The sequence below is a fragment of the Brassica napus genome, chromosome C9 (genome assembly GCF_020379485.1).
Source record: "Brassica napus cultivar Da-Ae chromosome C9, Da-Ae, whole genome shotgun sequence".
In the NCBI taxonomy this organism is placed as follows: Eukaryota; Viridiplantae; Streptophyta; class Magnoliopsida; order Brassicales; family Brassicaceae; genus Brassica; species Brassica napus.
The window spans coordinates 31,045,799-31,061,199 of record NC_063452.1 but is presented as its reverse complement, the minus strand read 5'-3'; positions in this window follow the sequence as shown (position 1 = coordinate 31,061,199).

The following is a 15,401-nucleotide window of genomic DNA, read 5'->3' as shown; positions in this document are numbered from 1 at the left end:
CAGCAAATAAACCACTTGTTTATGAATCTTTTTGGGTTTGTAACTTGATAAAAATGGGTTGGACATGCTATCTAACATCATGGATCAAATTCTGAATGTCTTTCATGCCTATAGCTTCATATACCAGTCCATGATCACATCATACTCCTCCTCTTCAAAAAGATTTGTCCTCAAATCATGCTCTCCAAAGAAAGAAAAACTTGAATATACACTTCCCAAACAATCTAGCAGATTTGTAGAACATAAATAACAAAACTTTTTTTTTCTTTTTTTTTAGAAGATGGATAGATGAGAATGGTGGATAACAGAGGTGAATATCGCTTTCAGAGTGGCTCTGATACCAAATGATAAAAAAACCTCCCAAGGAATACACTCTGAAATTGGTAAGGGATAAGCCTTGCACCGAATGAGCTAGAAAGCAACAAACGATCAAGGGATGTGGATCAAAAGGTGACACAAGAGGGGCGGAAAGTCTCTTGATACTACCCTATAATGGCCGCCTCTAGATATGACACACTAGATTAGACCAAGTTAGACTGAAGGATATTACACACCAACAATCATAAAAGTTTTGACCAATGGATATGACACACCATGATCGAAAACAGGTTTGAGAATCACTCTCAAAGTTCCAAAAATATAAACTCAACTCTTATTTTATTTCATGAAGATTACAACTTATTTATAGGATACTAAACTTGGTGAGAAAGCTAAATACTTATTACATGGGAAATGATAAAAATGAGTGCATGGAGGAGAGAGAATGTTCTTGAAACAAGCATTCCTTGCATGCAAGAGAGAGAAGCTTTCCATGCAATGAAATACCAAATTTTTGTAACTCCTCTTGGACAGCAAATAAACCACTTGTTTATGAATCTTTTTGGGCTTGTAACTTGATAAAAATGGGTTGGACATGCTATCTAATTATATCATGGATCAAATTCTGAATGTCTTTCATGCCTATAGCTTCATATACCAGCCCATGATCACATCATATCTGTGAAAACTATCCTTCAAAATCTTGAGATCTTCCAAGTAAGCTTCAAAAGCTGGCAATTCCTCTGGTTCCGAAACCATCTTCACCAATTGAGAACAATCCGTTGCAAATGTGACCTGAAATTGACGTAAGTTTCGCATACATTCCATAGCCCAAAGTAGTGCTTCCATCTCCGCGTGAAGGGGAGACAGAGGAGCCCTAACATTCCTTGCACCCATCAAACCGTCAAAACCTTCTAAAGTGCTATACCAACCTTGTCCGGCCATTGGGTCACATTCTTTCCAGGATGCATCCACAAAACACCATCGTCCTGGAATTGATGGTAAATTCCCCACTTCTATGTTTGGTACCACCTTTGTATGCAGAGTTTGTGCCTCCGCCCATAGAGTGGATTCGACCTCTGCCAAATTAAGAATATCCCTGGGGTCTATATCAATATTAGTAAAGAATTTATTATTCCTGCCTTTCCAGATATACCATAGAATTTATGCAAATTGGTGATCATCCATTTCCGGGATAACTCTCGAAAATAGGTTATCCATATTTGTGAAAAGCGAGCTTGTTGGAAAGATAGCCAGATTTGATGGTATTTTGGAGAGCGCCCACACCTAAATCGCTGGAGGACACTAAAAAACACATGGTTTATTGATTCCTCGGGATCTCCACATCTCGCACAACACACATCCCCTTTTATTCCTCTCGCACTCAGATTCTTTTTAACCGCTATACACCCTGAAACCAGCTGCCACAAGAAATGTTTTAACATTGGTGGACGTCGTATCGTCCAACAGAGCGCTTTCAAAACATCCACTGTGGGGCCAAACACAGTCAATGGTCTTTCCCTATCTGGATAAGCCCGTTCCACTTGGTAGCCTGATTTAACCGTGTATCTCCCATTATTTGTGAAATGACATCCATCTTTATCTGTGCCTTGAATCCTACTCAAAGGTATACTTTCAATTATTTTCACATCCTCAACTAAAACCTGAAGAGCCTGTGAGTTCCAAGTTCGCGAAGTAGGATCTATTAAAGAGTCCACTGTAAGGTCTGGATAGTTATCGTGCAGATTTTTAGTTGCTGGTCTCGGGCGGGTGGTTGGGACCCAAATATCATTCCATACAAAGATGGATGAACCTGGTCCCACCCTTTTGATGAGTCCTTTGCTTACCAGAGATCTAGCTGAAATAATACTCCGCCAACCATATGATGGGGAATATGAGCGAATCGGCTCCAGGGGTGATGCATTCCTGTAATACCGACCTTTAAAAACGCGTGCAAATAAAGTGTTTGGCTTGTCTATCAAGCACCATAACTGCTTGCCGAGCATTGCCGTGTTAAAATATGTTATGTCCTTAAAACCCAATCCTCCCTCCTCCTTGCTGACACAAATTTTATCCCATGATTTCCAATGCATACCTTTTGTACTTCCCCATGGACTCCACCAAAACTGAGCTACTGCAGCGGTTAATTTCTTCGCGGTTGCCTTTGGTAATCGGTAACAGGACATAACATGATTTGGTAGTGCCATAACTACTGATATGATGATTACCTCCTTCCCTCCTTTTGAAAAGAATTTGAAAGTCCACCCATTTATCCTATTTGCCAGTCGTTCCTGTACAAAGCTGAAAACCTGTATCTTTGATCCGCCAATATTCTCTGGTAGACCCATATAAGATCCCATTCCTCCTAGGTTTTGTATACCCAAAATGTCTCTCATCTCTTGTCTCTTAGATTCCTCAATCTTGTGTCCAAATTGGATCGAAGATTTTTGGAAATTAATAAGTTGGCCAGAAACCTCCTCATACTCCTTTAGAATCCGTAGTATTGTTTGACACTCCTCTATTTGTGTCTTGCAGAAGAAAAAACTATCATCTGCAAAAAACAGATGAGAGATCGGGGGGCATGCTCTTGCCACTTTCATACCCGTTATTTGTTTCTCTCTCTGCCTTTTTGATATTTGATATTAATGCCTCAGTACACATAATAAAAAGATATGGGGATAATGGATCCCCTTGCCTTAAACCTCTGTTTGGAATTATGAGCCCCGTCGGTTGACCATTAAGTAGAACCCGATATTGCACCGACGATATGCACTCCCTCATTAGTTTAATCCAATGGGAGTCAAAACCCATTTTTTGCAGTAAAGCATAGATAAAACTCCATTCCACTCTATCATACGCCTTACTCATGTTCGTTTTGATTGCCATATATTTTCCTTTGCATGCCTTATTGGTACGCAACCCATGAAACATCTCCTATGCTATTAGAATATTATCAGAAATTAACCTTCCTGCCACAAATGCCGATTGAGTTTCCGAAATAGGAGAGAGAAGACAAGATTTCAAGCGTTGGCACAAAACCTTTGAGATAATCTTGTATCCTACATTGCATAAACTTATTGGTCTTAGCTCCGTCATCCTCGTGGGTCTCTCCGTTTTTGGAATCATACATATATTCTTTATATTTAACCTTGGGTCCAGTTCCCCTGTAGCGTCGTCTATGCTACATTATCAGTTTTACATAATATTGTCTATGTTACTATATGGTGTGAATTTAAGTCGAATTAATAAATAAAAAAACAAAAATTAGTAACTAAAATTAAACCAAAATACCCACTTAGATTATTGTTCTATTAATAGTGTGAGTTAATAAGTAATAATCCTTATTTGTATTTATATATACTAGTGCCGATTCAAGCTACGCGGGATGTCTATATTTCTGTATGAAAAATTGTATTTTGTTATGTTGGGTTTGTGGTTTTAAATATATGATTGTTTATGCATATGTCATTTGGAATTTTTATTTTATTTGTGTCTTTTAACTAATTAATAATATAGATTACTGAAGTCTAAGAAAATACATTTACACGATATTAGTTTCTTCTGAAATGATTCTAATATATTAGAGTTTTAAATTTGTTTAGTGTTTTTTCTTCTTGTTATGACATTTTTTTTTTGAAAAATAATGAGATAAATCGATATATCTTACCATCAAATTGGAGTATTAAATAGTGTATGATATATTCAAGTATTAAGACTTTTAGTAAAAAAAGAGACTTGGTTTTACTTAAGAGTTTGGCTGGTTAAATATATTATATATGATTTTCAGTACATATTCTTTTATTGTAACATATTTTAAGTAAATCATTTAGATAATTTTTGATCAATTATTTTTTTCATTAAACTTGATATTGATTCATTTGTGTCAAATTAAGTTAGAAGCTTCTAGAAACTATGTTGTGAACAAAAGCTTAAAAAATTTGATATCCAAGTAGGTAATAGAATTAGCTTAAACTCCAAAACATAATTACTGCAGCTTCCTCACTTTTTACGGCGCACACATTGTGGTAACTGAGAGCTTGTATTGGAGTTGGATCAGAGAAGCCTTAATTGGGATGCTCTTTAGAAAAAAAAGGGACACATAAGAAAGCAATTCGTCAGGTTTACGGAGCCACATAAAGTATCATTCTCCGACAGCATAAGGACAAATTCGTTTCTGTCTAGACACAGCGGTGAATTATATGAATCAAAATTCAGCAACATCTAAAGATTCTTCCATGAGCTTTCGGTGAACCAAAGCCTTTTCTAAAAAAAACATTATCCACTAAAACATGCACTCCAAATTATTAGGAAAAATCCCAACAAGTGACACAGTATATGACATCAGCTCCTCTAAGAGAAAATATCGTACCTCGAACAAAAGAGAGTGTACATGACAAAAATTATGATTCTACACAGTTTATACCTGCTAGTAATTGTTTTTTTTTAACAACTCCTGCCAATAAATTTTAATATCTGAATTTACTAACTCTCATAAGATAAATATGGCTAGCAGATTTTTAAAAACTTCAATGATAGAAAAAAATAGTTCCCACCATTAATCACTAAATCAAACAGAAAAAGAAACAAAAAGAAGTATGAGAATATAATTTTTTTTTTTTTTGAATGGATGTTAAATTAACTCAAAAGAAAATACACTGTTTTTGCAACTTGTGCTACATTTTTAGGAATAACTTCAAAATTTTATAAAATTTTAGACTATATGCTATCTGGTAGAAACCACACCCCTAAGGCTGCAGCAAATGTGAAATTCCGAACCTGCCGGAACGAGAGACATTTGTTTCGGACTTGCCTATGAAGTATGCCGACCATAACAGAGACTGTAGTTGGAGTAGCTCCATGTCTTCTGTCATTTCTTTCTCGCCATAAAGAATGTATCGAGAGTTGGAAGACATAGCGGGTTAAGAACTTGGAGAGAAAATTCTGACTGTTATCCTTGATGATCTCTATTAGCTCTGTCCAGTCAGTTGTGAAACTCCCACGAAGAAGATTTTTGGTTAACCGAGACCATACCTCAGCGGCGAATGGACAGGAGAAGAATAAATGATTCCTAGTTTCCAGCTGGTTGCAGAACACACACGCTGGGTTTACACTAGAAGACGGTTTTGAATAGCTAACCAAGTAAAGAAAGCAAATTTTGGAGTGTGGTGTTTGAACCATAAGCTCTTTTGCTAATCGACAATTGGAGCTTGCTGATGAAGTAAACTCCAATTGTTTTTTGTACTGAATACTGGTTTATACTCATACGGAGAACTCTTCCAGATAGCACAATCCTCTTCATTGGATAGCTTGGCTCTCTGTTCTACCATAGCAGCTTCAATGATGTTCAGAATATCTTGTAGATGGTCTCTACTTCGTCTTCTCGAAAGCAAAGCTAAGGAGACCGTTGCAGTCGCTCTAATTCCTAAGTCAATGCACCCACGGACTCCAGTGATATCATACAGACATCCCAGTGGAGACCAAGAATCAAACCAGAAAGAGGTTCGGTTTCCATTTCCCACCTTCATTTTATGGAATTGTTTTGCAAGGTCTCTATACTTCAGAAGCTTTCTCCACACCCATGATCCTGCAGTTGTTGTATCCTTGATAGACCATATGATGTCACTCTTAACCAAGTACGTTTGGATCCATTTGGCCCAAAGAGAAGGTTGAGAGGACGTGAGCTTCCATAGCAGTTTCAGAGTAAGGACTTTGTTCATCGCCTTCAGTGATCTGAGACCCAGACCTCCTTCTTTCTTAGGGAGGCAGACCACATCCCAGGAAACTTTTGCTTTCTTCACATTAAGAGAAGGACCAGACCAAAGGAAAGCAGAGCAGAGGCTGTTGATTTCCTTAATAAACTGCCCCGAGAGCGTGAAACCAGTCATCCAGAAATTGACTATGCTTAGCAAAACTGACTTTATCAACTGCAGCCGACCAGCCATAGACAGGAAGCGGTTAGTCCATAAGCTAATACACATCTTTATCTTCTTGATAAGCACCTGATAATCCTCTTTTCGCATCTGACGTGTGAGAAGAGGCAAGCCTAGATAATGCACCGGCAATGTACCAGAAGCAAACTGAAATGTATTAAGCAGTTCTTGACGATTCTCATCCGTCATACCAGCATAATAGATTGTCGATTTCTCCATGCTTATCTTCAAACCTGATACTTTTTCAAAATAGTTAAAGACTTCCACAATACTCTTGATTGATCGTACTCTTCCGTCCGTAAATACCATTAGATCATCAGCGAAACTGAGATGAGTAAGCCCCAGATTCTTACATTTTGGATGGTATCCAAACTGGTTTTCTTTTGCAGACTTATCCAGTAGTTTGGACAACACGTTCATGCATATGACAAAGAGATATGGAGAAAGAGCACAACCTTGTCGCAAACCTCTTTCGCTCTGGAAATATCCAGCCAACTCGCCATTTACTTGTACAGAGAAAGACGCTGTGGTAATGCAAAGGGATATCCAATGAATGAACTTAGGAGGAAAGTTCATGGCCTCAAGCGTCTTAAGTAAGAAGCTCCACTGAACCGAGTCGAAAGCCTTTGAGATGTCTATTTTCAACGCACATCGTTTTGATATTGAGTCTTTGTGGTAGTCCTTTACCAGCTCAGTTGCAAGAAGGAGGTTTTCAATGAGGAGTCTACCTTCACAAAAGCAGATTGGTTCAGTTCGATAAAGTCTGGCAGCGTGTTCTTCAATCTGTTCGCTATAAGCTTCGAAATGACTTTATAAATAACGTTACAGCATGAGATCGGGCGGTAATCCTTCATCTCTCTGGCCCCTGTCTTCTTTGGTAGTAAATCCAAAATCGTGGTGTTGACTCCCTTTGGCAAGAAACCTTTTTCAAAGAAAGATTGAATCGAAATGATGAACTCCTTTCCAATAACTGGCCAGGCTGTTTTGAAGAATTCCACTGTGTAACCGTCTGGTCCCGGTGACTTATCGCTCGGCATCGCAAATAGCACTTTAGTTATCTCCTCTGCTGTGATTTCCTTCAGTAGCATCTCATGTACTGTATCAGAGCAACGATAAGGTAGCAAGTCGCGCAGCTTATCAATCTCTATGCTCTCAAAATCTGGTGGCTTATGTTGTAAAAATTCCCTGAAGAAACTCTCAGCTTCCTCTTTGATCTCCTCTTGTTTATGAACCACTCTCCCATCGCGACATAGCACCTCATAAATCGAGTTCTGATTATTTCTTGCAGTAGCTGCTCTGTGAAAGACTTTATTACTCCTATCACCAACATTGAGCCAATGCAGTTTTGACTTCTGTTTCAAAAATTTCTCCTCAAGACCTGAAACTTTATCCCATCTTTCATAGGCAACATTCTCAATCTCCAAATTGACCTGTGATGGGTCACGCATACTAAGTTCTTGTTTTTGACAAAGATCTGCGTAAGCTTCATTCGTTTTCTTTGTCAAGTTCCCCATGCTATCCTTTGCTAAAGACCTGATCTCTGGTTTCAGTGCCTTCAGCTTTTTTGAAAATCTGTATAGAGATGAAGTCGACGAGAAAATGGGAACAGAGTTGTTCCAAAACTGCGACATCATCGGTAGAAAGTTTTCTAACTCAGGAACTGCATTGACAAATTTGAAAGGTCTCTTAGGCCGACAAGTTTCAGAACTCATATTAATCCGACAGCGCAAATGGTCAGAGCATCCTCCTCCCTTAAACACATTATATGATTGTGGGAAAACACTGAGCCAAGAATCATTAAACAATATTCGATCAAGCTTCTTAGATATAATCCTTTCACCTTGCTTGTTACTCCAAGTGTAAAGCGGACCATGAGAAGGAAGATCAAGCAGAGAACAGTGTTGGGTGACACTTTGAAATGAACGCATTCCTTGCGTTATGAACGGGTTCGTTTCATGATCTGAATGCTCCTCAACATCCAAGGTTTCATTGAAATCTCCCAGCACTAGCCACACCTTGTTCCTAAAGCTTGGCGAATTTTGATGATTATTTAAGTCCTCCCAGAGTACATTCCTTTCAGCTTCTGTGTTCTTTGCATAAATTACAGAAAGAAAAAATTCATCCCCGCCACTAAGAACCATAGAGACCGTGATCAGTTGATCACTTTTAAATACTGGAGTTACTCTCACATCAGATCGCCACACCAACCATATTCGACCCAAGTGATTGTACTCGTAGTTTGTTAACACAGACCAGTCACCGAAGACAGAAGTAGTTATCCTCTGACTCCTTACCTCTTTAACCCTTGTTTCCAACAGAGCACCAAACTGAAAACCTTGCTCTCTAATCCACTTTTTTACAACAGAATGTTTTTCCTTTTTATTAAAACTTCGGACATTCCAAAAGAAACCCGACATAATTAATGTTTTTTATGATTTTTCCTTTTCCCTCCAACACTTGGAACTGTGTCCTTTGTGCTAAGAGTGCTCTTTCCAGAAATGTTTCTGTTAACTCCACGAGATGGTTTGTGAACAGCTGAGCGAAGAAGTCTTTCTCTTGTTTCAGCTTTATCATTTCCCCTTATCTCCTTTGAATTTACTTCATCTTCTTCTATAGGATCAGTTCCTTCCTCAGGCCGGAATTCACCCTCCTCCGTATCCTTCTCGATAGCATTGCTATCATTACCTTCACCCATATCCACTTGACCCTCCTCCACATCTAGTACTGCAAAACGAGATGGTGAACTAATCTTCGGATCAGGGACATGGTCCTTGCCTCCTGATCTGCACATCTTCGAAGGAGAGACATTTTTCCATCCCAAATCCTCTGTTTCACCACCCTTCTCATGGTGCTCTGTTGTTACGTTCAGAACTGTATTCCTCGTGGTCTCTACTGATGCCAAATTTTCAGAGAGAAGTTCCATATCTTTAGTTGTATCTACTACTTGAACGCTTGCTCCAGTAATATCCAAAGCATTTTGTTGATCCTTCTGCGATGCGTCTACCAGAGAAGTCTCAATCTCATTTGCCATAGTCTTTGTGGGTGACTTGGCCTTAGTCAAAATTTTTACCTTAGCACGACAAGTTGTATGAAGGTGCCCCCATTTGGAACAGATGGTGCATCTGTCCGGCAACCTTGGGTAAACAAATTCGACCTCCGCATCTACCCCAACTTTAGACTTGAAACGATGGCTAGTCGGCAGTTCTTTTGTCATATTAGCTTCGACAAAAACTTTCGCTTCCTCAAAGCTTTTACATTGGAGCGTATCTGGGTGTAAGCGCTTTGTTTTTCCTACAGCACTAGCTATCAAACCAAGGCCTTTCCAAGAGAACATCATGTGGGGAACATTCTTCATGGTGATCCACATTGGAATAGTTTTTATCTCTTCGACCTCTTCTTCCTCCTCCTAAGGGGATCACTTTGAAAGAACTAATGGGATGTTTGCAATATTCCACATGCCCCTTTTCAAAACCCTTTTCCTTGTAGCCTCGTCTTTGATTCTGAATTTCACAGTGCGATCATTGACAACGTAGACGTCAATTTTGATAGATTTATCTCCCAAAGGCCAGATCTTATTGACTATGAAATGGATTCTTGCTACATGTGGTGCCTTGTCCAGAAATCGACCTTCAACAAGATCATCCCAAAGAGGCACAGATTCTGATATCACATCATCCGGTACTTCAACAACTTTTTGTCCTTCACATACTCCTATTTCTTGAACTTGCTCAGAGAGCGATGGTCCATTCTCTACGACTTTAACCCATGACAGGTTCAACAGCTTCACAGGTTCTACCTTGCTCGTTTCCGAGCCCGACTCCACGGCGACTTGAGTCTCCGGTGCCGACATCGGCGTGGGGACTGATTTCTTGCGGCGAACTCTTAAAAACCCTAATCTCATCACAAATCGCCCTATGCTGATGTGTCCCTATCTTTAAAGAGCTTCTATGAGAATATAATATAGCACACTCTTTTTTCTTCTCCTCCCTCTTCTTGTTAGTGTTTTCTTTGATCTTTAAGTGCATCCCCCATCTGACAATGAATCATCTCTTTAGTGGGTATATAATTCTGTAAATACGCAGATGCATGTACCTGTTATACACCACCACCAATGAATATTAGTGTAAACTCACAAAACCCAAGAAACTACAAACGTTGTCAATACAAAAGCATTTTACTTTCTGTTCTCTTCTATTAATTAACACAAAAACGCTTAGCGTCGGTATGAAAATCCATTTAGTTCCCCACTCGTGAAACAGCTGAACTAAATCATATTCAACCCAATGAAGTCACAATCACAAACCAAACATCTAAAAACATGAACTTGAGCAAAATCGATGCATAATCTTTACAAAAGAGGGATTTCGAGGTGTTACATCTACATGGCCAGAATCACCTCTCCATTGGAGCTTTGGATCACTTTCTTTTTCTTCTTTCGCAATTCGTGGCTTTATTCAATTTTCCGGAGAACATGGATGGACCTATGAGCAGAAGATCCAACCCAAGAGTGACTATTGCAAAATTCAAATCAGATTCGCAATAATAGAACAAACAGAGAGACCTGAAAATGAAAAACATTATATATTAAAATATATATAGATACACACATGGACATGATGAATCTAATGGAGGAAGGCGGAAATTATTCTTAGACAGTATCAACACTTCTCATGTACACCACAGTTACGTAATGCAGAAGATAAATCAAGAGACAAAATAGATACAATCAACCAACTATTGCTTTATTAGAAATCGCCTCAACAATCTATTACAAGACTTGCTTATCTGCTTTACACAGTCTGTTAACACCCTAACAGCTGCTACTGAAAGATTCCTAATCTATCCAAACTTGTCTCTCTGTCGTCAGTACTTCAGCAACTGTCAGCACGACCCAAGAACACCCCTAAGGAATTTTCACCATTCCTCTATAATAATAGCCAGTGTCTTATAGAATACACACGACTCCATAACCCTTTTATAGTGATCTCCACGTTCCTGAAATCCTAGCTTCCAAGGAACATGGATATGGACAACTTCCATATCAATAAGTACACTTTCCTTTTCTTAATGCACTTATTCCTCAAGGCATAAACTTGCTCCCCAAGTTTATTTCTTGTCTTTTCTCCACGGTATAAACTTGCTCCTCAATTTTATCTCACGCCAGCTCAGCATCTTGCGTCCACATGGTCTCTACCACTCCGCATGCCTCTTGGTTCACTCTCTAACATACACTGACTCAACAACTACTTCAATGACTACGTCAAGACATAAACCCTCAGTTTATCCTTCTCCATCTCAGCATATCTTGCATCCATATGGTAACCCACCACTCTGCATGCCTTATATTGTAACGACTATTGCATCCAGCATCAGTGACTTCGTCGCCTAGTTAGTTACGGAAGACTGTTGACATCTACAGGCTCCACTTGCATCTTCACAACCCACCGGTCTTCTTTCAGATTCAGTTTCCACATCTTCTTACCGTTTATCTCGTGGAGAGTTGAGAATGTCAAAGAGCATCAGCAATATCAGCGAGTGGAGAAAGCGGCGTCTTCGTCGTCGCAATGGATGCTCAAACACATAATCTTGAAAGTTCCTTTCGTCCACGACAACACTAAAAATAAGAGGCTGTCACGAGAAGAGCTTAACCATGTGGTGGCCATGCGACGCAGAAGAGAGAAGCTAAATGAGAGATTCATAACGTTGAGATCATTGGTTCCATTTGTGACCAAGATGGATAAAGTCTCGATCCTTTGAGACACCATTGAGTACGTAAACCATCTTTCTAAGAGGATCCATGAGCTGGAATCTACTCATCACGAGCCAAACCAAAAGCGGATGCGTATCGGTAAGGGACGAACTTGGGAAGAGGTGGAGGTTTCCATTATAGAGAGCGATGTTTTGTTAGATAAATATCACTTACATATTATATTTATACTATTATTTAACTTAAATATATAAAAAAATTACTGAAAAAAATATAGATAAACTTGATTTATAGTATAGATTATATCCTAACACTTATCCATACTTAATTTAAAATAATAATATTATTAATGGGCCTCAATTTTAACTTTGTTATGCAACAACTTACTCCAAAGTTCAACTTCAAGATACTTGCACGAAGACAGATCGGTTAATTTCATATATAAAATAGGAAAATAAAACATTCATGCGAAGTGTGGAACTTCTAAAAGTTTGTAAAAATAGAGCATATCGTAACTTAATGAATCATCCGGTGAATCAGAAACACAAGAAACATAGAGATAGTTAAAAAAAAGATCGGGGTAGAAGAAATTAAAGAACAAAAAATTTGTTCGAGTCATGTCAATAAAACTTTTTAAAAAGAAAACATAATAAAAAATAAAAAGATCAATAAGGCGGTGCCAAACTAACACATGTACATGAATTTCAACTTAAATCTTTTCACAATCTTTTATTAACATCATTCCACAAATAGTACGATTTAATTTTAAAATATTTAGCGAGAGACATTAAGGCACGCTACATCTGAGGGGTAGAAAACTATTTTCACAATAGCAACACTGATAAAGGTTTATAATATATACGTATAAGTAAAGTATATCCCGCCCGTAAAGTGGACCGACCCTAGTATATATATATATATATATATATATATATATATATATATATATATATATATATATAAAGTATTGTTCTCTCGTTCCAGGGTGCGCCACATAGAATTCCACGTCATTAAGTCGAAGTCTGTGAGTGTGACACGTGTCCAAAAAATAATGTTCAGCGCTTCATATCATTCATGTAATTATCTTTCACTTTTGGCCCTGCCCGAGATGAGTAATCCTATGTCTAAACGCTGCTTATTTGCGTTATTAGGATTGAACTGCTGTGTTTCTCCGCCGTTCGATATCAGAAGCTTAAACTGAGTTCTAAGAGTGTTCGTTCATATTCTTCCTCATGATTCCGGTTACAGATTAACCCTCTTCAAGTCCTTCTTAAATCCATACCCCATGATCTCTCTTGAATGCGAGCTTAACTCCTGGGAGGCGGTGGAATTGCTACAATAAAAATGTATGCTTTCCTGCTTGATAATCATCTCATCTTTTCGTTCAGTGTAATATGGCTAACGCTCCAATTTTTCTTTCCGATTGCAAGACCGGCCGATGCTCCTCCATCGTTCAAGTGAGGTTGCTCCATTTTTAGGATGCCAGGAACGTCTGACGCGGTGGGAAACCATGGGAGTTGATATGTTGCTGCTTGATTTCCAGGTTTTTGTTCTGTTCCTCTGCTTGAGTTCATAACATGGTTTTTTTTTCTTTATTACAATCTAAATTTTTCCGTCCTTCAATGGTTATTACCAACAATTCATGTTTAGATATTTAGAACTGATTAGTGATTGTTTTCTAATATTTTCCTGATTATATATACAGACGGTCGTCGTGTTGAACTTAATTAACAAGCTTTTCCAATTATTTTTTTGTTTGCCATATGTCCAGGTGACCACGATGCCGGTGACGGTGAATGTAAACCGGCTTGCAACTCACAGGCCTAATACATCTCCTGATTTAACCTACGCAGCCTGCTACAACACGTCATGGATTCTCAGGTTACATGTTTGGCAACGAGTAGATAGGGATTAACGAATGATCATAGTATGTGAAAACCTAAGTCATGTTTTTCATTTTCAGGTCTCTCTGTTTGTTCCATTATTGCGAATCTGATTTGAATTTTGCAATAGTCACTCTTGGGTTGGATCTTCTGCTCATAGGTCCACCCATGTTCTCCGGAAAATTGAATAAAGCCACAAATTGCGGAAGAGGAAAAAGAAAGTGATCCAAAGCTCCAACGGAGAGGTGATTCTGGCCATGTAGATGTAACACCTCGAAACCCCTCTTTTGTAAAGATTATGCATCGATTTTGCTCAAGTTCATGTTTTTAGATGTTTGGTTTGCGATTGTGATTTCATTGGGTTGAATATGATTTAGTTCAGCTGTTTCACGAGTCGTGAAATAAATGGATTTTCATACCCGACGCTAAGTATTTTTGTGTTAATTAATAGAAGAGAACAGAAAGTGAAATGCTTTTGTATTGACAACGTTTGTAGTTTTTTGGGTTTTGCGAGTTTACATTAATCTTCATTGGTGGTGGTGTATAACAGGTACATGCATCTGCATGTTTACAGAATTATATACCCACTAAAGAGATGATTCATTTTCAGATGGTGGATGCACTTACAGATCAAAGAAAACACTAACATGAAGAGGGAGGAGAAGAAACAAGAGTGCTATATTATATTCTCATACTGCTTTTTGTTTTTTTTTTTCTGTTTGATTTGGTGATTAATGGTGGGAACTATTTTTTCTATCATTGCAGTTTTAAAAAATCTGCTAGCCATATTTATCTTATGAGAGTTGGTAAATTCAGATATTAACAATTACTGGCAGGAGTTGTTAAAAAAAAAACAATTACTAGCAGGTATACACTGTAGAATCAAATTTTTTGTCATGTACACTCTCTTTTGTTCGAGGTACGATATTTTCTCTTAGAGGAGCTGATGTCATATACTGTGTCACTTTCTGGGATTTTTGCTAATAATTTGGAGTGCCTGTTTTAGTGGATAATGTTTTTTTTTAGAAAAGACTTTCAGTTCACCGAAAGCTCATGGAAGAACCTTTAGATGTTGCTGAATTTTTATTCATATAATTCACCGGTGTGTCTAGACAGAAACGGATTTGTCCTTATGCTGTGGGAGAATGATACTTTATGTGGCTCCGTAAGTCTGGCGAATTGCTTTCTTATGTGTCCTTTTTTTCTTCTAAAGAGCATCCCAATTAAGGCTTCTCTGATCCAACTCCAATACAAGCTCTCAGTTACCACAATGTGTGTGCCATAAAAAGTGAGGAAGCTGTAGTAATCCTGTTTTGGAGTTTAAACTAATTCTATTATCTACTTGGATATCAGATTTTTTAAGCTTTTGTTCACAAAATAGTTTCTTTTTTGTTATATCAATTTCCAAAAAAATGGCTATAGCTAAATATATCTTCTCAAAGTAACACATATACTAGGATTAGATCCGCGCCCTGTGCGAGGTGAGGTTGATATTAAAATGATCTATAAAAATGATGTATTAAAATTATGAAACTGTATTTTGAATGGTTTGTATAATATAAA